The sequence below is a fragment of the Nelumbo nucifera genome, chromosome 1, assembly GCF_055504915.1.
Source record: "Nelumbo nucifera cultivar China Antique chromosome 1, China Antique-T2T, whole genome shotgun sequence".
Lineage (NCBI taxonomy): Eukaryota > Viridiplantae > Streptophyta > Magnoliopsida > Proteales > Nelumbonaceae > Nelumbo > Nelumbo nucifera.
In genome coordinates, this window is record NC_142649.1 from 15334559 (window position 1) to 15360334 (window position 25776).

A 25776-nucleotide genomic window follows, 5' to 3' on the forward strand; every position below is an offset into this window, starting at 1 on the left:
ATTTCCGACTTAAAAAACAAAAAAGCTCTGAATAAATGCAAAAAATGGTTTTGTTGATGTTATGAAGACTACTTTTTCTATATATTTTATTTTTAGCCTATTTAGCTTAGTTTTTTTTTTTTTTTTTAACATGGCAAGCTCCACAATGGAGTTTATTAAAGAGTCATAGCTAGACTGCTAGAGTTAACTAGAGAGTCATGTTCCAGTAACATTAGATGCGTAAGCTTCATGGAGGTCAGTATGCTTCGAAAGGCCTAGGGGACATAGGTTAGAGAAGATGAGAAAGTGGCTGGACTGTGAAGGAGCTGCATTACGTACCCTTTGATGAGGGATCAGGTCGCTATAATTCCTTATAGGGAAGGTTCAAAATTTTGATACAGGCGTATTGTATCGTATCTTTTGAGTTTTAATACGCAAGTTTTTAGGTGTTTTGAGACTTTACTCTTTTTCAATAAAAAAACATGTTTTTAACTCCCTAAAAACTAAATTTTAAAAATAAACTAAAAAAATATTTGTGTGTTTCAAAGTTTCGATACACACCTATCAATACATACAAGTATATGGAAATTTTAAACCTTGCCTATAGATGGATGACTTCAAAGAGGAAAGAGAAAATTGGCTGTGTGCGTAAGAGAGAGAGAGAGAGAGAGAGAGGGAGGGAGTATAGCTGTATGGTAGAGAATGTTGATCCCTCCCTCCTTTGGTTTGAAAGGAGGATAGAGAAAAGAAGAGAATGGTAACACCCTCATATCTCAGAAAATTAAAAGCTATTTATGTTTTTCTCAATAAAGTGTTTCTTGAATCTTCTAACACATGCTTTTACTTTCCTAGGTTAATTATTAGACCCGGACTGATCACACTTAACTGGGGATATGGTGGTTTGCAAATATATATTCTTACGAGACAAAATTATAAATTTATGGGGTGTTCTGTAGTGTGGATGAGAAATTGGTGGGTGTGGACTGGTCTACACCTTACCCTGTGGCAGGGACTACTCCACACCACACCAATCATAAATGTCTAATTTTTGCATTTTATATGGTAAATAAATTGAAAAAAAAGGCATAAATATGTAGACATCAATTGCATTTTTTAAATAATTAAAAAATATTATTTTAAATATTAAAAAAATAATATTTTATTGATAAAAATATTAATATTTAAATAATGAAAAAAAGAATTGAGAAGGAGAACTATCGAACTTGTGCTAGAATTAACATTAAAAATTATTATTTTATTGATAAAATATTAAAAATTAAAAATTTAAGAATTATTAAAAGATTAAATAAAATTAGAGTAATTTGACAAATGTAACGCATATAAATTACACTGAAACCTTCCCATAAACTGTCCACACCATAGTGTGGATCATCCACGAAAAAATACTGTAGACGATAAATTGGGGTGTGGCCCATTCCCGTTCATGCTATTTTGTGGACAAAGACTGTCCAACATAGCATAACACTATATCTTACTGTAAATAGGACCAAAATGATACCACACCACCTTAATTATTTAACATCCTTTTCTGATTAATTTTATAATATAAGAAGACTCAAAAAAATATTAGAAAAAGTTCAAAAGAGAGCTAAAGAAGAAAATAATTACTGTCATTTTCAACCATCCTTTATATATCTAAAACTATGGTCAGCTTTGCACATACAAAAGTAAACGCATCAACCATCCTTTATATATCTAAGATCATGTCCAGATCTGCAAACAAGGGGGGGGGGGGGGGGGGTGAGACAATAGTGCAGATCGACTTTCTAAACCAGCGAGATTGCTTGGTGCTTAATCTTTTTCTGTTGGTAGCCAACCAGAGATCTGGGTTTTGGGAATTTGCCACTTATATAGAGGATAAAATCATCATCATATCTAGCAAAAAAAATAATAAAAAATCATCATCATCATCGTTATCGTCATCATCATCCAAAGCTTATCGAACTTGGAACAGATCACTTAACTTTTTTTAGGGGTGCTGTGAAATGGACTAGAAAAATTCTGACATGGCTTCGAGCCTTTTTTTTTATTTGGAAAATAAAATATTCTATAGATTCTTGAAAAGAAAAAAAAAAGATTAGCTCCATTTAATCACAATGTGACAAACTCTAGGTGGGTGGGGGAAGTCCTTTGATGAAAAAGATCAAAGTGTTAGGCACCATTGATTTTAACATATTGTGTTTGACAGGATTATCCCATTATGATTTCCTCTTACAAAGGGGGAAATCATGATTAAACAATTATATAGAAATTAGTAGCACTAAAATAGATTTAATCTGTTATAATGTACCACAAGAAACTAAGGGAATATACTAAAATCAACTGGAAATTCAGCAGAAAAAAAAAATAGAACTAAAAAGAGCTATTTATAATGACTACAAGTCTACAACAACCAAAAAACAACTTTGTTGGAGAGAAAATTGGTAAGAAAAAATAAAGGTTCAGTTTGGAAAGAGTATAAATACAAATATGTATAGCACAAATACATATAAAATACAAGATTTTGTATTCTATAAATTTGTATTTGTACTCTTTTCAAATTGAGCCAAAGTAAGCTTTTCTTTTACATGCTTATTAAGTATATGTTTGGCATCAATGCTGCAGATACGAAATGGTGCTGCTGATGTGTGGTTGAAAGCACCATTTTTAAAAAAAAACAATGTCTTTTTTTTTTGTTTGAAAACATTGCTGCCAGGTAGAACGTTTCCTGGAGCAATAACAACATTTTCTGTTTGGTACCAATGCTCTAGGAAATGTTTTCAGCACTGGTACTTATTATCCAGTGCCACATTATGTCTCTGTCACTGCCACCTCATCATGCTCATGTTGGCAACAACGAGCTGCAACTCCAGGAAACGTCAAATTTGATGTTGCTTTAAGCCATGTCTTCTTAATTTCCAAGACATGGCTTAGAACACTGTTTTTATGAAAAAATGGTTCCAAATAAATAGGCATTTCCTAGAGCACTATTTTTTCTGATATAGCACTAATATATCGCCGTTTTCTGGAGCAACGATATCGATACAAAACAGACGCTAAATATCAATAGTATTGAAAATTTTGAAATGAATTAAATTATTTAGAAGAAAGAAGTCACGGTTTCTAAAGAAGAAAATAGATAAAAATACTTAACATATCAAGTAATTTATTGCTTTTTTTCTTGTAGTAAAGAATGCTTTGATGAATAACTATGTTGAGGTGCAGTTCTCTAGAAAATTAATTATATGTAGAGTGTTAAAGCACTCATGATGTTGAGTGCTTTAACAGCATTCCATAGTAAAGAATGTTGAGTGTCACTCCCATTGTAAAATTTAATGGTCATTATCCATGGAGGATTCATCATTCCATATATATATATATTGACAAAAGTACCTTCACAAGTGGGTTTCTAGGAAAGACGGACATGTCCTCTATTGTGATGGGACTCAATTAATGGCATTGGCATTTTTTGTACCTTATCAATTATCAAACATATGGACCTATATATGTAGGTGTCTTCTCCTCCAATGTTACTTTAATGGTGTGTTTGATATGGTAAAAAAAAAAAAAATAAAGGAGAAAAAGAAAATTGAGGGATAGTTCTCAAAAAATTTCAGTAAAATTCCAAGATTGGGTTTGTTTGCGGTGTAAATCTGAATCAGATATAAATTTTAATTTGCACCTGGTTCAGTTTTGCATCTATTTATTTATAATTATTATTTGCATTCTACTTGATGTAAAATTTTCATTTTTCTCATATTATTAAGTGGGGGGGGGGGGGGGGGGGGTCACACTATCTTTCTTCCTATAGCACTACTCCCAAACAAGTAACCCTTCTCCCATTTCTATTCTCTTTCAAATAAAATGGGGACCACTTCATTTTAGTTCCTATTTTCCTTTTCACTAACAAATAAGACAATCAAATCAGAATTTACACTCAACCTATTTTCACTCTTGTGCATTTATACAAGTGAAAATTAAATTGCGCTAGCTCTAAGAACCTTCCCTCATCTTTATGTTTTTCTCTTAATTATTTTTCTATCAAACAACACATAGCGTAAGAGGAAAGTTTGTGTGACAAACTCTTCATTGATGTGATTCACTCTGAATATCTTAGTTGCCTTAGAGATATTTAAAAATGTGGAGACATGAGATGCAATGGACATTAAAGTATTAACATGGATATGGGCATAAGTAATTAAATATGATTGTGTTTGTTTTTTTAATTAGAAAATAAAATTGTGATTGATAAACCATAGTAGGGACATACGTACAAACAAAATCCAATTAATAACATCATAATTTAATATCTCGTTGATGGTTTTGTCAAACCCATTTAAATACAAATATGTACAGAACAATTACATACAAAATATAAGGTTTTGCTCTCTACAAATTTACATTTGTACTCCTTCCAAACTGAAAGTAAAAAAACTAATACATTAAAATCATATGATATGGGAATGAACATAGAAAATTGTTCTGACAATTTTCATTGTTTCCAGTATTTTGGATTTTTTTAAGGATTATACTAGCTTGTGAGAATCATGGGGTATAGGAAAAGCTCATTCATGAAAGCTGAGATAAAAAAAGTGAGACCCAGGGTCAAAGTGACGCATATTCTAATACATGGGAAGGGGAGTTGTGTGGTTACAATTCATTATCATAGTATAAAGTCTACGGTGTCTTTTACATACTAGCATTTGCCTTTCTTTATTCAATTTATAGCCAATTAACTATATCTATGCATCTTTATTTTATTTCAATAAATGAGAGCTTAAGAGTACAAGCAGTAATTGAATAATGTTTCAAGAAGAAGTGAATTAGAACATGGTGATGGAAAAATAGTAATTTTAAATTTTGTTTATTTGTTTTTATTGACATGACCAAACATATGGTATCTGCATACTCTCGATCTACCACCCTCAGACATTACAACTATACATTGTGAACATCTCAGTGTCTTGTGGAGATGTTTCAAATAAGGTTCCAAATTCCGATACGATATGTCTGTTTTTAGATGTCTTGGGGCCCATTCTTTTTTAATAAAAGTACATGTATTTAATTCCACAAAACCAAATTTTGAAAAAAAAAACTAAAAAAATAATATGTTTCTATATGTATCTATGTATCGAAACACCTCTACCGGTACATAAAAACATATCAATATTTTGAACCTTGGCTCTAGATGCCTTCAGATCTGCTACCCACAACTTGTTCCCACATCTATACCCATCGAACAATGCCGTTGTGTATTGGGAACATCTCCCTATGAATGAAAAGGGAGATATTCTCAATGCGCAACTGTTATGTTGTGGGTAGAGATGTGGGAACAAGTAGTAGGTATCAGATCCGAGCTCGTTCTAGATGTGCAACAATTTCTTGTGGGTAGTGTTTTTGTAGGTAATAGATCCGAGCTCAATAGCTGCACAGGTCAATCTTATATATATATATATATATATATATATATTAAAGAAAGGTCTTCAGGCTATAGCTAAGGGTGTCAATAGACCGGTTTTGGATTGGACCCCGTCTAGTCCAAAATCAATTTGGACGAATTGGATGAACCAACAAGACATATTGGTTGGACCTGGTCCGTCCATAACAAATTATATTGGATTGGGTTGGATTAAGTGATCAGTATCTAGTCTATTGATATAAGATAAGAATATATGTGTCATTGGACCGGGTTTGGGTTGAAAACAATCTAAATTAAAATGAATTTGAACAGATTGGATGGTTTAGACATTGAATTGGACCGATCCAAATTGGTCCAAAACATTCATTGGATTGGATTAGACCTAGTCCATTTAGAATGGACTCACATTGGACTGGATCGGATTACACCAAATCCAATCCAATTGACACCCCTATCTACAACCCCCCACCATACAGACACGTGGATTTCTCATTTTTCTAGAAATCTAAACACGTGGCATTTTCTAAGAAGTTGTTGTTAAAGCCCACAACCCTACTACCATTCAGACATGTGGCCTTCTCATTTTTCTAGAAATCTAGACATGTGACATTTTTTGAGAAGTTGCTAAAACCCACAACCCACTACCACCATTCAAACACGTGCCATCCTATTAATTCAAGAAATATGATTGAAAAAGTGGGTAGTTTCACTCCTAAACATTCTCAATAGATAGTTATTTATTAGCTTAACACATGTTTATCCATAGTCTATTAAATACAAATGGTGGGACTCATTAAAAGATTATCATAAACCCACGTTTGTTTTTAAATGATTTTTTTTTCAAAAAGAAAATACTTTGTTAATTACAAACTTGATTTAACCTTTAAGAAGCAATCTAATTTAACTTTTTAAAAATAAATAACTTAAAATGGATTTATTAAATAAATAGTAAATACCAAATAAAGTGGGTTTTTGTTTACGAATAAGATCTCATTAATATCTTAAATCAAATTAAAAAAAACATAAATTAATAGTGGGTTTCAAATAAAATAGGTCAGAATAAATTGCCAATTACAAAAACGCAAGACCCATATTAGTTTTTTTTTTAATTTAATATTTGATAACTAAACAGTAAACTTCAAACTATTTAGTTGGTTTCACTTATAGTTCCGGGTCGATCCAGTTCCGATGATAACAAATCTGGTGATTACAATTTCGGGTGGTTAACATTCCAGTTGGTTCCACTTCCAACGATAATAGTTCCAGACTTGGTGACAATAGTTCCGGCAGTTTTAGTTTCGGGTGGTTAAAGTTCTAGTTGATTCCACTTCTGACGATAATAGTTTCGAGTGATTAAAGTTATAGTTGGTTCCACTTTCAGCGATAACAGTTTCGGTGGTTATGGTTCTAGACTTTTAAAGTTGTAGTTATGTCTAATTCGTTAAAGTTTTGGTGGTTATGGTTCCGGATGGTTAAAGTTATGACAAATTGCTACTGTATTTATCCCTCTCTTTCGGTGGTTGGAGATGCTCTCATTTATCTATTGTGTTGGTGATTTTGCCTCACCTTTTGTCTGTTGTAGAAGTTTCTTCATTTTCTCCTTTATCCACTGTGAATATTTTGTTCTATTTAAAGACTTGTATTCTTGTTTGATATTGTTACTTCTCTATTTTCATATAATGTTTTTGTACTTTCTTGCTTAGTACTATGACCACTACTCTATATTCATACAAGTTTCATAATTGAATGAAAATATGATATTTTGCCTTAAAAAAAACTAAAGTATACATACATTTAGTTACCCCATATTTAATATAGGGTCATTCTCTAGTAATAAAAAAAAAGTAGAAGAAAAAGTTAAAAGAAAAAGAGAGAGAGAGAATGAAGAGAGAAGGAAAGGAGAAATCAAGAAATCTCAGGATATGCTTTAATCATTCCCCTTTTCTGTAGTATCTTTTGGGCCATTATTAGAGTTACTCCATTTTTTTTCATATATTACCCACGGGAGCGAGGGTATTTTAGCACTTCTGATCAAAAGGGATGGTCTAGTACTTAAGCAACTCTATGCAAAATCACAACTATGGCGGCCTTGTTACACAATTGAGTCAATGATCCGGTTTGTACAAATTTTTGTTTATGCAAAGCTACAAATACGTATTAAGTATTTAACTAATCCAAAAAATTAATGAATAAGGTTATGCTTGGTACCATTTTTGTTTCTACCCATAATTTTTTGGTTAATCGATATAAATTGGTGAGAGTGTCACATCACATTAGAGAGTCAATACTGCAGCTTTACCCCATTTGATGTTTCTACAAACAGGCTTCCCATGCATTTTTAAGGTATATGTTTGTTTCAACTTAAAACATTTTAGTAGAAACAGCAATGCTGCAAAACACAACCTGAGAAATACGTAAACATAATTAAGCTTTCTTATTCAATTCCACTGATTTGTATCATAAAACAAAGTAACAATATTTGTAAAGTCTAGAATAAACATTTTAACCTGAAACATAAATTATTAGAGCATCCGATAAGAATCTTGATTTGATTTTATAATAAACTGAAATAATTAATACATCTCGCAGTTTCAGAATATAAATAGGGAGAAGTACGGACAGTGTTAATGCAGATTTCTCAATTCCACTGCAAATTTCTAAATATTCAAAAAGGTCAAAAATCCACATTCTATGCATTTATACCTGCCTTTGAATTGACATCAATTCCGAGTTGATACCTATCCCAACTGTACTTTAGGCCTATGAATTCTGACCCTGGGCTGAACAGTCATTCTCGCATAAAAGTATTTAGGGGAGGGGTGATTTAGCCCACCAACTGCAAAATGCCATGTGATAAGCTTGAATCATTTTATGACACTGCGGTGCCACGTGTAGACTGCTCGTTTCTTACCAGATTGGGCAAAGCCGACCAGTCCAAGGACCTCGACCAGTAGGAGATTGGCTCGTCGCTCCTCAATAGGGCAGAGCACCTCACCTTGGCTAAACAGGCCCACGACCTCAAGTGACGACCTACATTCCCCCGACCTGAGTAGCCAATGACTTAAGTAGCCAACTATGGACCGGGCTACTGGATGACCTATGCGATAGGCTGTCCTTATTCAGGGGGCATGCCTATCTGTTCCAAAACGAACGGCGGCATGTCACCCACTAGGCGAAGGTGATCCTTGGTTCTGCTCGCTTCGCGAGGAACCAGATAAGGATCACAACCAGCACTAGTAGAACACACCCTAGGGATGGTGGACCGGTAAGACTTATCGCCTTGGATTTCTCAGGCACCTCGCCTGGGCCCCGAAGCCTATATAATTGCCCATCGATTCCTTTACAAGGTAAGCCTCAACTAACTTGAACACCAAAGTGTCCAACCTGAATCCATGCCCCGAATACTCTAACTTAGTCTATCTTATAGATTTGTCTACCAACCTCAGCATCCCTCTGTCTGAGATGGTATCTAACAGGAACGTGGGCGATCCGATCACCATCACCCTTCTCCATAGTCCATAGCAACTGCCATGATCAAGGCCTACAACCTTAATACTTTAGATTATCATCTTCATTATTAACCATTGCCTCCTGAAAGTATTAAATCAATGGCTTTGTCATTTCTTAATCCGTCTCCCTCAATAATATTCCCTAGATTGTACTTCACCTGCACACCTGCACTTGCCCTTTCTATACATGGTTTTGGTGTACCCAAACCATCACGGCTAACTAAAAGTGGTCTTGGTCTTGTGAGCAATGTTGAATATGTCACCTTGTTAAGTTGGTAGTTAGCATGCCAAAGGTGGGTGCCATTCAATTCATGCCCACTTAATTCCTCTTGTATTCATCTTGTTACAACAACCATTGACTACCCTGCCTTCACCAAATATAGTTATAAGTAGAAGATGACACATGCTTACTATATTGCCATCTCAGATTTCTCTGGCACCATTCTTGATTTGTCTTGTATTTGCCTCTTTAGAAGAGAGGGGGGATAGAGAGAGAGAAAGAGAGAGGGAGAATTCAACTAGACTATGATGGTCTTCACTAACTTTCCTATTATATATACACATGGTGCATGCATGCTGTAGTTGGTTCAAATCATTCAACCAATAAACAACCTTTTGCTTTTGTAAAAAATAGAAAAGTGACATTAATCTCAAATCCTAACCTTGGCAAGTTGGCATCTTTTCTCATTCCATAATTCTCAATTAACAGACTGGTGGCCCATGACCTCAACATTTGAAGTTGTCGATTAACTTCTCACCTTTGTTCACCATGCACTATACCCATCAATGATTCAAACTTAAGGGTGCAAGTCAGGCCAGTTTAGGCTAAATTGAGCTCAACTCATAACCCAATTCAAGTAGTTGAGCCCCCACCCAAATTTTTCAGGTTGGGTGGGTTCAGGGTGGCCTGGTTTTTTTACTTCATTTTGGTAGTTTCTCAAACTTAAAATTGATAAATTAAGGTTAACTAATTTTAATGTTATTATATACACAGGTTATGGTGTTTTAGGAATATTAAATTAAATAAAATTGCCTTTAGACTATAAATTATTAATATATTCATAATATATATATATATATATATACATATATAATACACACATACGTAGATATTTATAATATATCTATATATAAAAAAATTAGAGTTGAATTAGGTCAAGTTGGCCAAGGCCCAAAGCAAAACCCAGCCCAAGTTGCATCCCAAATCAAACCCCATTCTACAATTTGTCACATTTGGTAGGGACAAATAAGTGCAATAATTAGAAAGTCCAAAGATGAAAGTAGAAGGGAGAGAGGGAGGGTAGTTTTGGAATACAAGGAAAGGACTTCTTACGTATTTGAAACCAAGTTTGATTCTTTTGTTGCTAAGTTTGGGTAAAGCGCGTACTTCAACGCGGAGACTAGAATTCTTTATTCATTTTTTTTAGCTTTTGTTTTTCTGTTTTTCGGTGTGTGTGAAGTGTGAACGCCGAACTGAAAGCTATTTTTCTAAAGATTTGATTGATTCCCCAAACAATTTGCCAAGTTTGGGGGATGGTCCCCCAGTGTGAACCCTGAACACATCTCTTCCCAAAAGTCAACTTTTTGGGTTGGATTAAGATTTGGACCGCTTGATTTTTACTAGTATCGTATATTATTAGGACAAAGAAAACAAAAGAAATGAGCTGGACAAGTGAGTTACCATCTGCAGTCCACGTGTCAAATGTGTAGAGAACCAGGACCCACCTCATAAAGAGTTTTAAACCTTTGATTTTCAAAATTATGTATCAACTCCATGGGATCTCCTTAGCTTGTAACAGATTTTGATTTTTTTTTTTTCTGAATTTTAAAACAAATCCAGTCCGGCAGTTCCCATCATTGATCATCAGTCGTAGTGACTAGTGATTCTTGTTGTGAAAGTGGAACTCACGCAATGGTGGACCCCGGCCGATTATCAGGAGTGTCAACGGGTTGGCTTCGGCATGGGTTTTGGGTCGGCCCGAACTCGATCCAAAGAGACTGGAGAGAGGGACTTGGCCCAGCCTGTGCTACAACCTATAATCAAGTAGGACCGGTTTTATATTGACCCCGTTCAAGTTAAAATCAATTTGGATGGATTGGACGGATTAATAAGATTATTACATTGGACCAATCCAGTCCAAAAGTATTTATTGTATTAGACTAGACCTGGTCTATTTGTAATGAATTTATGTTGGATTGTGTAGGGATGTATGTCAATTTCTACCCTACTTAGTGGGTACCCACCCCTACCTGCCTGAATGGAGTATGTTTTTTTTTTTTTTTTTTTTTTCTGTTATTGAAAAACATATTTTCGGATAGGTATGGATTTTGGGATTAATTTTACAACCTGGGTATGGGTAGGGCACAAATTAGTCTAAACCTGACCCTCCCCAACTCACATATTGTTGGAAGGCATGTGAACTTATGTATTAGGTGTTGACTTTAATAATATTTTGAATTTTATATGAAGTATAATTGATGGTTTACGAAAACAATATGTATTAATCAAATAATTAGATATGGGTTATACACCCAACTCTTCCACCCTCAAATGCGGGAAGGGTAGGGGCAGGGAGGGTTTGCATTTTCATGTGCAGGAATAGTTTGGATCTTGAAAACCAACCCAGTTTTGAAAAGGGTACATGTTGGCAAGTCTAGAAAGGCAGGATAGAATCTAGAATTTATAAAACCTTCCTTAAACCCGCACCATTGCCACCCTTAGGGTTAGGGGATGGTCTATCCCTGTTGTGTAACCATGGAGTCCAAGTGTACTAGCCAAAAAAAAAAATAACAATAATGGGCTAGGCTTTTGACCCGTAGGCAGAGGTTATAAGCCTTGGCCCAGCTCAAGGACCATTTCGGCCTTTAGGTTTCAAATTTTGGGCCATTAATTCCTCCGATTCACACAGTGGTCCTGCCAATGCAAAGCTACTAGTCCAGGTTCTATGATTTTAGTTTTTCTCCTTGTTCATACTATATATATATACACTCCATCTCCAAGAAAACTAAACACCCATATCCTATTTATAATCCATATATATTAATATACATATCTATCCAAAACATTAGCAAGGATCTATCGTAAACCATGATGGTATTTGGTTCCCTTGCCATTTATCTCAAAAATGGTACCAGTTCAGTGCTATAGGCATTTCCCCTCAAACTCTGTTTATTAGTTAAATCACTTATTAAATAAATATTTGTATTGATTTGTGTAGGAGAAATTTATTTCTTTATGTATCTATCAATACGCAAGCATCTCATTATTCATCTTTAAAAGTGTCTCATCATCAACACACATTTCAATCTTTTTCTTGTTTTCTTCCAGATGAAAATAAACAACTGAACCAAATAGCCCCTGTATCTATATTATTATAAAGTGGATAGTTGCCTTGGTTTTGATGCACGCTAGAAAAAGATGAAAAAAAAGTTCAAAATGCTTATTAAATAAACAACTGAAACAAATAGCCCTTGTATCTATATTGTTATAAAATGGATAGTTGCCTTCGTTTTCATGCACATCATAAAAAGTTAAGGGGTGTTTAACAACATGGTTGATTTTATTTTTGAAAACAAAAATAATTGTCACATCAACAAAATTGTATTGCTTTTATCCATGCAATAGTTTTTTTTTCAAAGTTAAAATCAACCATATTGACGAACACTCCCTAAATCAGAGTAACTTATTTTTGTATTTCATCTTTACTTACACAGGTGCATGCCCCCCTAACACCCCCTTAACTTATATTATACAAATAATACGCAACTCATTTTTTGTAGGGAAAATCAATGATGCAGGAAAGATATGATATGGAAAGAGTTTTGACCAATCAAAACCCACCCATGAATTTTGATGATTAACACTTGATTCGCTACCACGTTTCTAATTCCAATTTATTGGTCAAATATTTTTCAGATATCATATCTTTTCCATATTATAGTCTAACTCTGGTTCTATTAATAATAAAATCAAATTCCCGAAATCTTTTGCAATTAATGACAAGTGAGTTCTAAATGTCTTTTAATTACTTTTATCTTTTAAAAATACCAAAATATCAATAAATTTAATCTAATCGTATGGGGCATTTTAACACCAACCCGTACTTTCTGAATATTCTGGTGCTATGACTCACCTTAATGTTAAGCCATGCCATATTATTGATTATGCTTGTTCCAAGAATAGTATGTGGGTTGAAGTAGTAAGAAATGACTTAAGTGCTTATAATTTAATAATGGATATGACATTAAATAGAATAAATTGACAAAACATGATTAAGATATCTGACCCCATATATTTGGGATAAGGATTAGATGATGATGATGGTGATTCATGCTTGTTACAAGATTCTTGACTAAAGTAAAAATGATGGATAGATTGTTTATTACAGTTGGCATAGGATGGATTTTAGGAGGGAAAAATCTATAATGCGGGAAAGATATGGTATAGGAAGAGTTTTGACCAATCAAAATCCACCCATGAATTTTGACAAAAGACTGATGATTTAAGAACCCAAATAAATAAGAAGGAATTATATATATATATATATATATATATAAGACAGACATAAGCACAGAATCAGGCCCAACTCGGCCCATAATCACCCCTAAAGTAGGGTGCTATTGGTGGTGGCCTATGGTCTCTGAAAGTGAGGACTGGCTTGCCTTTGGGTGAGTTGATTGGTGGAAGAAGGTGAAAGAAGACTTTTTAGTGGCAAATAGTTAATAGCAAGTGATGAAGTTGTAGTGCGAACCGAGGCCCCACAGCACATCCCAACTGTGCATGGGGAACATCTTCTGTGTCATGGGGAGATGTTCCCAATGCATGGTTGGGATGTGTTGTGAGGCGCACTGGTGCCAAGCCAATGCCAATTCTATCAGAAGAACCTAATTCAGCCCATTGGCAGCGTCCACTTAGCCAATCTTTGAAGTCAAACTTTGATGGAACGACATCAACAATCAACAGACTTCTCAAAATGAGAGCTTTTGTTTTGGTTGGGCCATCAGGATTCCTGCGATTTTCGTTGTTGAGACACAAGTTAGCTCAGGTTTGAAGTTTGCGTTGCAGATGGGATGCTCTAACTTGATCGTGGAGGGGGATGCTCTTTTAGTTCTGGGGGAGAAATGCCAATCCTCTCTGGCGTAGTATTCATCATATTATCCCCCAATGCTCAGTGAATGGAGTGGCTCATATTGTAGCCCGTCCAACTCTATCCCTGAGATCCTTGCAATCCTGCTCTAGAACGCTTGTGTTCATAGCTTTGTTTGGTTTGAAGGAAAAGATAGTGAAAGGAAGGGAGAGGTATGAAAACCTATACAAATCCTTCATTTCCCTCGACCCAAACACAAAAAAGATTCTTTGCTGAGCAGCTGAACGAATGAACTTGCCTCATTAGGCTTAAAGGGGAAAAAAAACTCTAATGCAATGGAAGGTTTTTGTTTGGATGACACGTGATAATTGTTTCGGCGGGTCAGGAATAATTGGTATGAAAGGAAAAATCTATTATGCTAGCAGAAAGACATGATACTGGAAAGGCTTTGAGAAATCAAAACCCCATCAATTTTGATGAAAATCCATCTGATTGGTTGGTTGCCACTTGTATGAAAATCCAGCATCATAGTTGAATCTTGAAAATTGTTTACTAAATTATACAAATTAAGGGGGGTATTCTTCGATTTGAATTGTTTCTGTTGTGAGTTTAAAAATCTATAAAAATCAACTAGTTTGAAATTAAAATGATTCTTAAAAAAAAATGAAAGCATATGTTCTTGGTTATATCTTTTGTTTCCAAAACTGAAATTAAAAAAAAAAAAATCTTGGGTTTCTTTTTTTCTTAGGAAGCTGTGTTCTTGGGTTTCTAGTTTACAGAACAAATTTTCAATCTGATAATTGATATTGTGTTTCGTAGATCATAAAATTTGTCAAAATACATTGCAAATGTAAAGGTTTGAACCCAAGTACTCATGGTTACAATAATCATGGCCTAACTTGACCATTAGGCTACTTAAGTCAATTAATAATTTTTCTTCAAATTAATTAAAAACATGTACAAAATAATTTTCAACCTTGGAAGGAATCTTGACAAGGTACGTTCTTTTGGACTGTAAAAAACTCCATGAAGGTCGAACCTTTGTAAGGTTCCAAGGTTGGAATTTAAAACTTTTCACAGTCTAAGCATGTGAGAATTGAATTCTCATTGAAGAATCCAATTCTCATAAGATTGACCCAGCCCTATAATGATCCAATTTTTATTTCAATAATTGAACTAAGCATACCTTATATAGAGACCACATAATGCAACTCCCAGAGTGATTGTTCACAACCAAAATTCAAGCCCAAACCGACCTCCAAACTGAAGATTGTGTAGCTATACTAGAAGCTTAATCTTGCAACAAAATTAGGATCAAATTGCACTCCAACTAGCTTGGATTATATGCAGCTGCGAATGATTTTGAGTCTTTGAGTTTTTGTAAGAAAAGCACATCAGAAAATTAGAGGAAAATAGGTTCCTCAAGGCCAGGTCAAATTAGGGTTTTGGGGTGCTAGAGAATAGAAACCAATGTGTGAAAATAATGTGGAAAAAAGGTGTGCATTGATGTCTACTTCCTTCATATATAGACTTGTTAATTCTAAAGTGATTAAGACTATCCAACACTAATTTGGTTAGACTTCTTCTAATCACATTAGTAATTAGAGAGATTCATATACAAACCCATATCCATATTCGACCCAATATATATGACAACTTAAGTTATGGTGTGACTAGTTTAACTAGTTAATGGGCTTAGGCCCATTACCAAGTGGTTTCTTAATTAGATGTGGAGAATTCTCCATAAGCATTAAGCATGCTTTATTTTGTATTGACCATTAAGCATGCTTTATTCTTTTGGGATTTTTCTAGTCCAATTTGGCTAGGCTCTTAGTTGGATTTACATTTTAATCTTGATTTTGGTGTCATTGTAACCTTCTTACTCATTAGGTTAAGTACTCTTCTCTCTCTAATCTTGATAAACAGAAATTTTGTATTGACCTCTTTTATGATTGCTTGGCAAGTATGAAACAACATGAATGAATTTTTTCACAATAGAAAAAATGACTAACCCAATCCTTGTTGGATTTTAATCTCATTAGAAATTAAATCCAATGGGGTTTGATTGATCAATTACATGAAAAACACACCTGCATGCATGTCTTGAAAAATAGCTTTCTCTCTTACTAAAACCAGTTTTTAACTTGTCCTACATTGGAAAATTACCAGACTTGCTTTGGGTTTTTAAATAGGAGCTTATTTACACTCCTTAGATATAAAGAGGAGAGTATGGAGATTTGCTACCATGCAATGCGCATGCACGCGTGGGCAGCACAATGAGGCGCACTTTACTCGTACTCGTGTGGCTCACGATGGGCAACTTTGACTTTGGGTGCAAATCTGACCATTGAAACATCAATGGTCATGATTCGATTAGGCGTGATCAAGAGGCACCATTTAAAGTTAACGGTCATTAACTATTAACTACCTTTTAACAGATTGTGACTGTTCAAGGAGTCTTTTTCTGAGCCAACACCTTCCTCTATTCCATGACTCTTCAAAAATTATTTAAGGAGCGGAATCAAGCATTTGCACACACAAGTTTCGAAAATCACTCTTGTTTCTCTTAGTCTAATCTGCTACTATCTCATAGAAGGTTTTTTCGGAGATTCTTCAACTTTGCTGGTTGTAGATTCTTGCCCAAGGCTCTGTTGTATCCTAGGAACGAATTTGCCTGTAACCCAACAACAAACTTAGTGGAACTGAGTGGGGACAAATAACGTTCTAAAGACAATATCTTCATATGCGCCTTAGAACTTCTCCTCCAAGTTTTAGTGCCCCCAATTCCCAACAATCTTTTCTATTGCAAGGGTGAACAACTTATTATCTAGGATGCAAAATCTGGAGGACCCAGAATACACAGACTTCACCTGCAAGATTGGCCTCGATAATTTAATTTGTTGGCCCAAAGATCATCATGCACGGTTTTCCAAGGTTCAGGTGGATGGTTCCTTTAAATAATGTCTATGTAGGTGTTGGTATTCCAATATTGAATGACCACTCTGTCTTTTTTGTTGCTTCCTTAATTGCGTTGACTCCAAGATTTGCCCTTTTTGTCGAAGCCCAAGTCATCTTGAAAGGTCTGCAATTAGTGAAATCTATGGGAGAAGATCATGTTTTGGTTTTCTCGGATTGCAAAGTAATTATGAAGTGTTTGAACTCGATCACAATTAGGGTTGTTCATAAGAAGGCCCAACCCGACCAAACCGACCAACTCGGACCAACCCAACCCGAGTTGGCCGGGTTTTCATAAGCGCCGGTCGGTTTCGGGTTGTACAAATTCATAAACCGATGGTTCGGATCGGTTTTGGTTTTCTTGTGTGAAAATCGAAACCGACCCGAACCGAACCGACTTAGTTCCTACTTAACTAAGTTTTGGCCTTCTAGTTCCTATTTAACTAAACTGTCTCTATCCTAGTTTCTATAGTCTTTTACACCAAATAGGCAACCAATTAGGCAATTACAATTAGAATTAGGTGTCCTTTTTTACTTACATTAGAACTTAGAAAGTTTTTTGAAATATACAAATTTCAGCCTTCTTTCTATAAAATAGTTTGACTTTCTATTTTCTTGATAACTTTTGTCTTCTATTCTAATTCTAACTTTTTAAATATATTTCTAGAAAATATCTTAAAAACTTCAGTTTTCAGTTTTCAGAATAGATATTTCCTTTTAGGCTTCCATGTCCGTTTTGTATAGGAGCAAAACCGAAACCGACCCAACCCAACTCAAACCGACCAAGTCGGTTTTGCTTAACAATGGGTCGGTTTCGGTTTCCATCTCAAGTAAGCCGACCAGGTCGGGTCGGTTGGGAAAACCCCAGTAAACCAACCCAACCCGACCCGTGAACAACCCTAATCACAATTCCCCCAAGTGAAATTTGGCCAGTCTTCTATGAGATAGTTGTTGAACAAAGGTGCTTCTAGTAAGTAGTTTTTTGCTTTTGCCGATAGAGATTCTGTTAGCATATCTCATTTTCTTGCTAGCCAAAATTGTATTAAAGGGGAATAGTAGTTTTCTCCTCCAATAGTAGTCTTGCTAGCCAATACTAATTATTATAATTCTTAATTTTTAAATATCAAATAAAAATATTTTTTATATATAATTGTTTTTATTTTTATTAAACATTTTTCTCAAGTCGAGCTCGAGCTCAATGTTCTAGCTTGAACCAAGTTTGAGCTCGAGCTCGAGCCTTGTACTACCTTGGCGAGCTGAACTCGAATAACTAGCTATTCGGCTTGGCTCGACTCAAATCCATCCCTAGTTGCAAGTCAATTAGGCCTAAATAATGTATGATGTGGGACTTACAAAGTTCTCATATCAATCCATATGGGTTCAAACCATGCATGGAAACACATGGGCTGAATTCACTAGGTAAACCTAGTGAACCCTTAAGCCAATCAAATTAGGCATACCCAACACTTAAGTGTAAGTGGTTCTTGGTTTTCAGCCACCCTATGAAGCCCAATGACAATGGATTAATATAAGATAAAAGTCCATTGGATATCAGCTCTTAATGGTATTTTGCTCTTAACCTCTCAACCCAAAATGATCAAACACTATGCATAGGAAACGACATTTTCCCTAACTACTAAATGCAATGTCACACCCTTTGCTCAAATGAATCCTGAGATTAAAAACCTTTTATAAATTTTTTATAAAATAACATATTATAAATATAAATACATTTTGTAAAAAGAATATATTGAAATCCATTGTTAGTAGTTTTAGGTTTCCATAAAAGAAAGTGTAAACCTTGCTATTTACTTTGTCTAACAAAGGGGCTGATCTTATACAATGATTGCCTAATTAAGTAGTGTTCCAAACTACTCTAGCATACTCATGTATGTAACCCTTGAGGATCTTACTAATTGGCATATTAAAGTAGCCTAGTCTAATAACCTAGTTTGATAGTATTATCAAGTAATGGGTTAAGTGTAACTTTTCAATTATGTCCATCTATCTCTAAGGTTCAAGGAATAATTAAAAATTTTATCCATGTTCAGTATTTCTTATAAACACCCACTAACTAAACCTTGGCTTATCCTTAGCAATTGAAATAAGTTATTCCACCATTTTGACAATACATCAATATTAGTCTTGTCAAGATAGACTCCCCAAATTTATTTAATGGCTGAGAACAGTTTAAATTAACATATAAATCCATAAATGTATAGTTTATGGGATAACACATGAAAGACATACCAATCTCAAACATGAAATAATAATGATCTACTTCTATTAATAATAAAAGTTAAAATACATCAGCTTGAATGGAGCTGAGGGCATACATTGAGAAAACCTAGAATTGACCCCTATAGTTAGGATAGGTTTCAAGATCTAGCATGAAACCAAATTGAATTGTCTCATGCTCACCCCTACGATTTTCTAAAACAAAACTAATTATTTTGATTCTCAAATACAAAAGGACAGTTTAGTAACGTGTAATGCTGAATCGCTGATATAGCAACTTTAATAACAAAGTAAACAAAATAATAATAATCGTGTTAACACCCCCCCTAAATAGTTAATCTTCTATATTTTTAATAGATATAATTTTGTACTAGATTTCTCTAATATGAATTTGTTGAATTAAAGGTATAAAAATGACTATCACCATTATCATTGTACATATTATATGATCAAATTATGTGGCATAATTATTATTTTTACTAAAATTGTGCAAAAATAGATAATAATCTTTTTAATTAACAACAATTCTTTAAATTGTTTTTTTTTTTATTTTCTTTAAATTAATTCATTTCTTTTGTCCTCAACATTATGTCTAAGAAATCAAATAATATCAAAAAGTAAAGCACTCAAGGAAGGGAGAATTTCATTACTTCTGCCTTAATCAATTATTTAATTATTATGGATATATAAATTGCAAAATCCCAAGTAGGGATTTGAATTCTCACAAAACGTATGAATTGAAATTCTATAGACATTGTAATTCATAAAAACCATCGGGTACTTCCAAACACATATAATTGGAATTTTGGTCTACAGCTCCAATTCCTCACACGGTATTATAGAGAATGATGTTGCGAATGCACATAATACAACATCAGTTTCTCTTGACTGATGTTGGCAAAATCTATGTTGCATCCGTGAAGCAAAAGATGTGATTAGTTCAACATGATAATAAGTACATCTTGTTAAATGTGAAAATACATTTTGTAAAACATGAATCAATAGAAGTAAACAAACTTCAATTAATTAGGTTTGGATATAATGTACAGCCAATATTAGTGAATGAACCATAGTTGAATTCTAAATTTATTGGTTAAATACAATGTGGGTCCTTAAAGGACCATTAGTAAGCTTGGCAATATCCATAGGGAGAGGTTTGCTAATCAAGTCATTCATTGAGAATAAAGGATTAGCTGAATTTGATAGGGAGTCTCCAAATTCCCCTCTGCCCACCCTCTGTTTGATGAAAAATGTTGAGACCAAAATGCCGAACTATCATTGTCAATGGATCGAGTCTATCCGACAGAAATGAACTGACAAAACTGATTATGTTGGTTTTGGTTATGTGGTTTCTGTCACAGTTAATAATTGGGTTGGGACCCATTTTTACTGTTCTAAAATCAATTATATAGTTAATAACATATAAAGGTCTTTGTAATTTTTTTTTTTTTTTTTGTATTTTATGCTTGTAAATTTCATAGATAGTAAGTATATAAGATACTTTTTATTAAAAATACTTCTCTTATCAACATATAAACAACTTACTATTTTAGTCTTTTAGTTGTTATTGTCTAGGCAATATATGTCAAGTATGGTCATGTTAGACCTGATTATCCTGATTAAAAATTGAAATATATATGCTCCCAACTTCATCCTCTCAAAACCATCCCAACCCAGTGGGTCTCCTATCAAATGGAAGGTCTTAATCGGCCATAGGATTACACCACAAGGCTGGAATAGGTAGATTCGTTTAGGGAAGCTTCCCTTTCATATAGGGAATCTTCTATCTAATGCTGGATTCATGTGGCTACATTCTCCTTTCATCAAGTTTCATCACCCAATTAATTTACCTTGGGTGCGTTAAAAAAAAAAAAAACTGTTGGTCCACTCATTAGGGATCATATCAAAAGTGAGATGTCCTAAAAAAATCACAACTCTTTATATAATAGGTGGAAATGGAATCAAATTCGGAACACTCAGGCTATATTTGGTTTAATTTGATTAAAAAAAGAATTAAGAGGTGGATTGAATTTTACAAAAACACTCAGGCTAAAAAGTCTCAAGGAATTTTACAAAATTTTCTATTAGCCTTTGGAGGTGATCACTACTATGCATGATCTTTTATTCTAAAATAACTGCAAGATTTTTAGGGGTGGATTGAATCCTGATCAAGGATTGATGACAAATCAACAGGCAGAATGCGGTTTATAGGAGAGGGGGGGGGGCTACTAATAGACTAAGAGGTGGCTGTAATTTCAGATTTCTGAAGGAGAATACGGTCCACTTTATCTTTAAAAATGAAGGGATGACAGTGTTGTTTTTGTTTTGGCAAAGTCATGTATTGATTAACGCTGAGCAAATATTTTCTGCGGCTGTGGTGGTCCTGGTGGAATGTGACCCCAACGTAATGTTAACATTATCAAACATCAGTTGATGTAATGTTTTGTTTTTATTTTAAACATTGTTTGTATTTGCACTCTTCCCAACTAAATCTGTTTATGGGTCGGGTCAGACTTTGTCTATATCAATAAAATATATTCAGGCCCGAGTCTGAGCTGGCCTCACCATAGGACTTAGGTCTTGATTTAAGCCCAGCCTCAGGTAAAGCCTAAAGCCTAGGTCCGAGACTGAATCCGATCAGAAATTTGAAAATAGATTTTTTTCTTTTTTTATTCAATAAAAAAGTGTCTTATTTATATTAAAAGCCCTCAAAACCCAAAAATAATAAAAGATCTCACTAATACTTAAAAAATATAAAAGGAAGAAAGAAAAAATATCGTATCTATATCTATATATCTATATATATATATATATATTTGCTATTAAATAAAATATGTTTTTATTATATAATATATATTATCAAGTTTGGTTTGAGCTAGACTTTTTTGAGAAAGTCCAAGCCTTTTATTTTAAGCTCGAACTCGTGCCCAAGCCCATAGGCCTAAAATCATGTCCAAACCTGACTTAAAACAGGCTGGCCCGTCAAGCTACTCAGCCCATGAACAAGTCTATTCCCAACTGAGCTTTAAAGTTTAATTTAAAAAGAATAAATATAGAAAAATGCATGGTATAAATATATACAAAATAATACAGAATACAAGGTTTTACGCTCTATACATTTGTATTTATACTCCTTCCAAACTGAGCCTAATTACCGAAAAAAATTCACAATACAAAGTTGGTGTCCCAAGAACATAAACATTTTCTCTGGATGAACCTGTATGAGCCCCAAATCACAAGGATCGTTGACTCCTATCCATTTTGCAGCTAAGGATAGCCAATTGCTTAAACATGGTGCAAACATTGATGCTAGAACAAAGGGAGGATGTGGCTTTAAGTACTCCCAGAAGTTTTTAAGTTGTAGCTGATCCTAGGGACATCTAATGATCTGATCAGATTTCATGAACTTCAAATTTTAAGAAAAAACATACTAATTCTTTAATTTTACGGAGAAGTATGGATTTGCCCAATGCAGATTTTTGATTTACACTGCAGAGCTATAAACATTCAAAAGGACCACAATCCACACTCTATGCACCAAAGCCCGCCCGTGAATTGGCATCAATTCTGAGCTGGTACCTACCCAACAGTACTTTGAGCCTACAAATTCTGACCCCGGGCTGATCGGTCATTCTCCCTTAATTTTATTATTGTATCTCATGGATTGGCTAGCTCAGTTAAATGTCTTTGGATTAAAGTGCTGGACCAAAACCGTAGGTTCATTTGCCCGTATATATATATATATATATATATATATATATATATATATATATATATATATATATATATATATATATATATAAATGTTCCAGATGCACCTTATACGTGCTGTGAGGTCGGTGTGAGGCGTGCCTTGTGAGGAGAAGATTCGAATTCGTATGTTCCATTACAAGATTTCTTCAACAATCTACAATACTACAGTGTTTTCAAACCCGTGGTTAATTTGGACAGTTAAACCATTCAAACCGTCACATTGTCACAATTTTAAGTCAGATTTTCTAAAAACTTGGGATTTGACATTAAAACAATTGACTTGGTCAAAACCCATTCAACCTTGGTGGTTGAGTTGTTGGTCCAATTGACCCAGTCACTGGGTCATGGGTTACACTAGAATATGTCTAAACTTTTGGAGGCCATAATTTTGTATTTGGTTGTTCAATAATTGGGATGATCTTTACATCGATTTTGGGTAACTTTCCAATCCCACTATTTCTGCCTAGAGAAAAACATTTTTTGGCCTCAAGTGTTAATTTTATCATTTTTATAAATAAAAACAAAAAAAATGAAATAAAAAATATAAATTAATCATAAAATAATATATAATTATAATTGTACATTATTTAAATGATACAATATATATTCATGCATACATACATATATGTATACTAGTAATTAAGCACATGGTGTTGCACGTGAGAAATTTTTCATATTAATTATTTGAAATTTAGATATATCATAGTTGACTCCGGAACCTTGCCCACATCTACCCACAACACACTACCCCTGTGCATTAGGAACATCTACTCGTGCATGATACATGTAGGAGTATGAGGTGTTCTCCATGTGTGGCTGCAATGTTATGTGTGTAGACATGGGTAGAGTTTTTGTAGAGGGGAGATCTTAACTCATCATAGCTAATATAGAAAACGAATATTAACAAAAGTAACGATATGATTAAAAATAAACTTAAATGCTTGTAGTAAATGTGCATGTGCATTGCATGTGGAAATTTTAAATTATGATAACAATTATTGTTATTATTATTATATTTTTTATTCCATTTCTGTAATAAATAAAAATAATTTTTATTTTAATAGTTATTTTTATTTAATATGATGAGTATATAACATTAGAAATGTTCCCAAGTGTTTTCGGCACAATTCTCTACTTTATCATTTTGTGTTCAGTTTTTTTAAATATTTATTATTCAATTATGGCATCATGAGTTTCTTTGAAAAGTTGAATCATTTACCCACCATCTAGATAAGAAAAAGTTTTGCTTTCAGATCAGTTTTAGATATATATTTAGATATATATATATATATATATATATATATATATATATATGATTACTTGTATGTTTTAATACATTTTAAAGATTTATTATTTAAATATTATATCATTGATTATTCCATTTGACTCAAACCATTAACCCACCACCCAAAACGAAAAATAGTTTGATTTGTAGGGTGACATTAAATTTTGTATTACATTTTCATCAATGATAAAATTATTTCTTATGTATAATACTTATTTTTGTTCAATAAAATGAATGAATAATATTAGAGATGTACCCAATATTTTATTTTTTATAAATATATAATAGTAGATATATGTGCTCGAAATTTTCTCTATTTTTTTACTTTTTTGTGGTTCTTTGTATTTTCTATTTTTACAAATTTTATTGTTTGACAATGACATTGTTTCATTTCTACGTTGATTTTAAATTTAGCATTCCATTTTCATCATTAATAAAAATACTTCTTACATTCCATATTTAATTTTGTTTTATATAATGAATATACAATATTAGAGATATGCCCAATTCTTTTTTTTTGTATTATTTATTTTATTTATTTTAATTTTTATTATTTAATTATGGAATTTTTCATTAAACCATTTGACCCCAAATGGTTGAATTATTTACCCATCACCGAAAGGGAATAAAATGGTTTTGTTTTCAAATTATTTTTCAAGATGTTAATTTTTATACTATAAAAATTAATGTTGTGATTTAATTAATAGAATTTACTGATGAGATAAATATATCTTAAAAATAATATTTAATAAGAGAATATACCTTAGATATGAGACTCAATGAGAGAGAATAGGAAAATAATTTTATTTCCAATTGGTTTTAAATTTTACGTTCCATTTCCATTATTAATAAAAAATATTTCTTATTTATCATACTTATTATTGTTTAATATGTCAAATATATGATGTTAAAAATGCTCCATTTTTTTTAATTTTTATATTTTTTTACATTTCATCTATTTCTGAGTTTTATTATTTAATTGTAGTAGCATGGATTGACCCATTTGACCCAAAATGGTTTAATTTCTTACCTCCACCTAGATGATGCAATTTTTTTTATTACTATATTTTTTTACATTTTATCTATTTTTGAATTTTATTATTTAATTGTGGCAACATGGATTGACCCATTTGACCCAACATGGTTTAATTTCTTACCTCCACCTAGATGAAAATACTATTTTTAGGTATATTTTAAAAGTATAGTTTTCTATGTTATTAGAATTATTAATTTATAATGTATAGATTTAATTAATAGAATTTAATAATGAGAAAAAATGCCTTAAATATATGATTGAATGAAGGTGAATGCAAATTAATATCTTAAATATTGGATTTAATGAGAGGTAATTGAATGTATTGAATATAAAATGACATCTTTTCAACTCATTTAATGTCAATAACCAATTACCCTATTTTCCCTCATTTTTATTAATAAATTTAAATATAGAGAGGCAAATTTTATCCTCAGAAAATTTCAGAAATATTTTTGAGGCTACTAATGCTTTTTAAAAATAGTATAGATATGTGTGTGTGTGTATTATATGCTGAT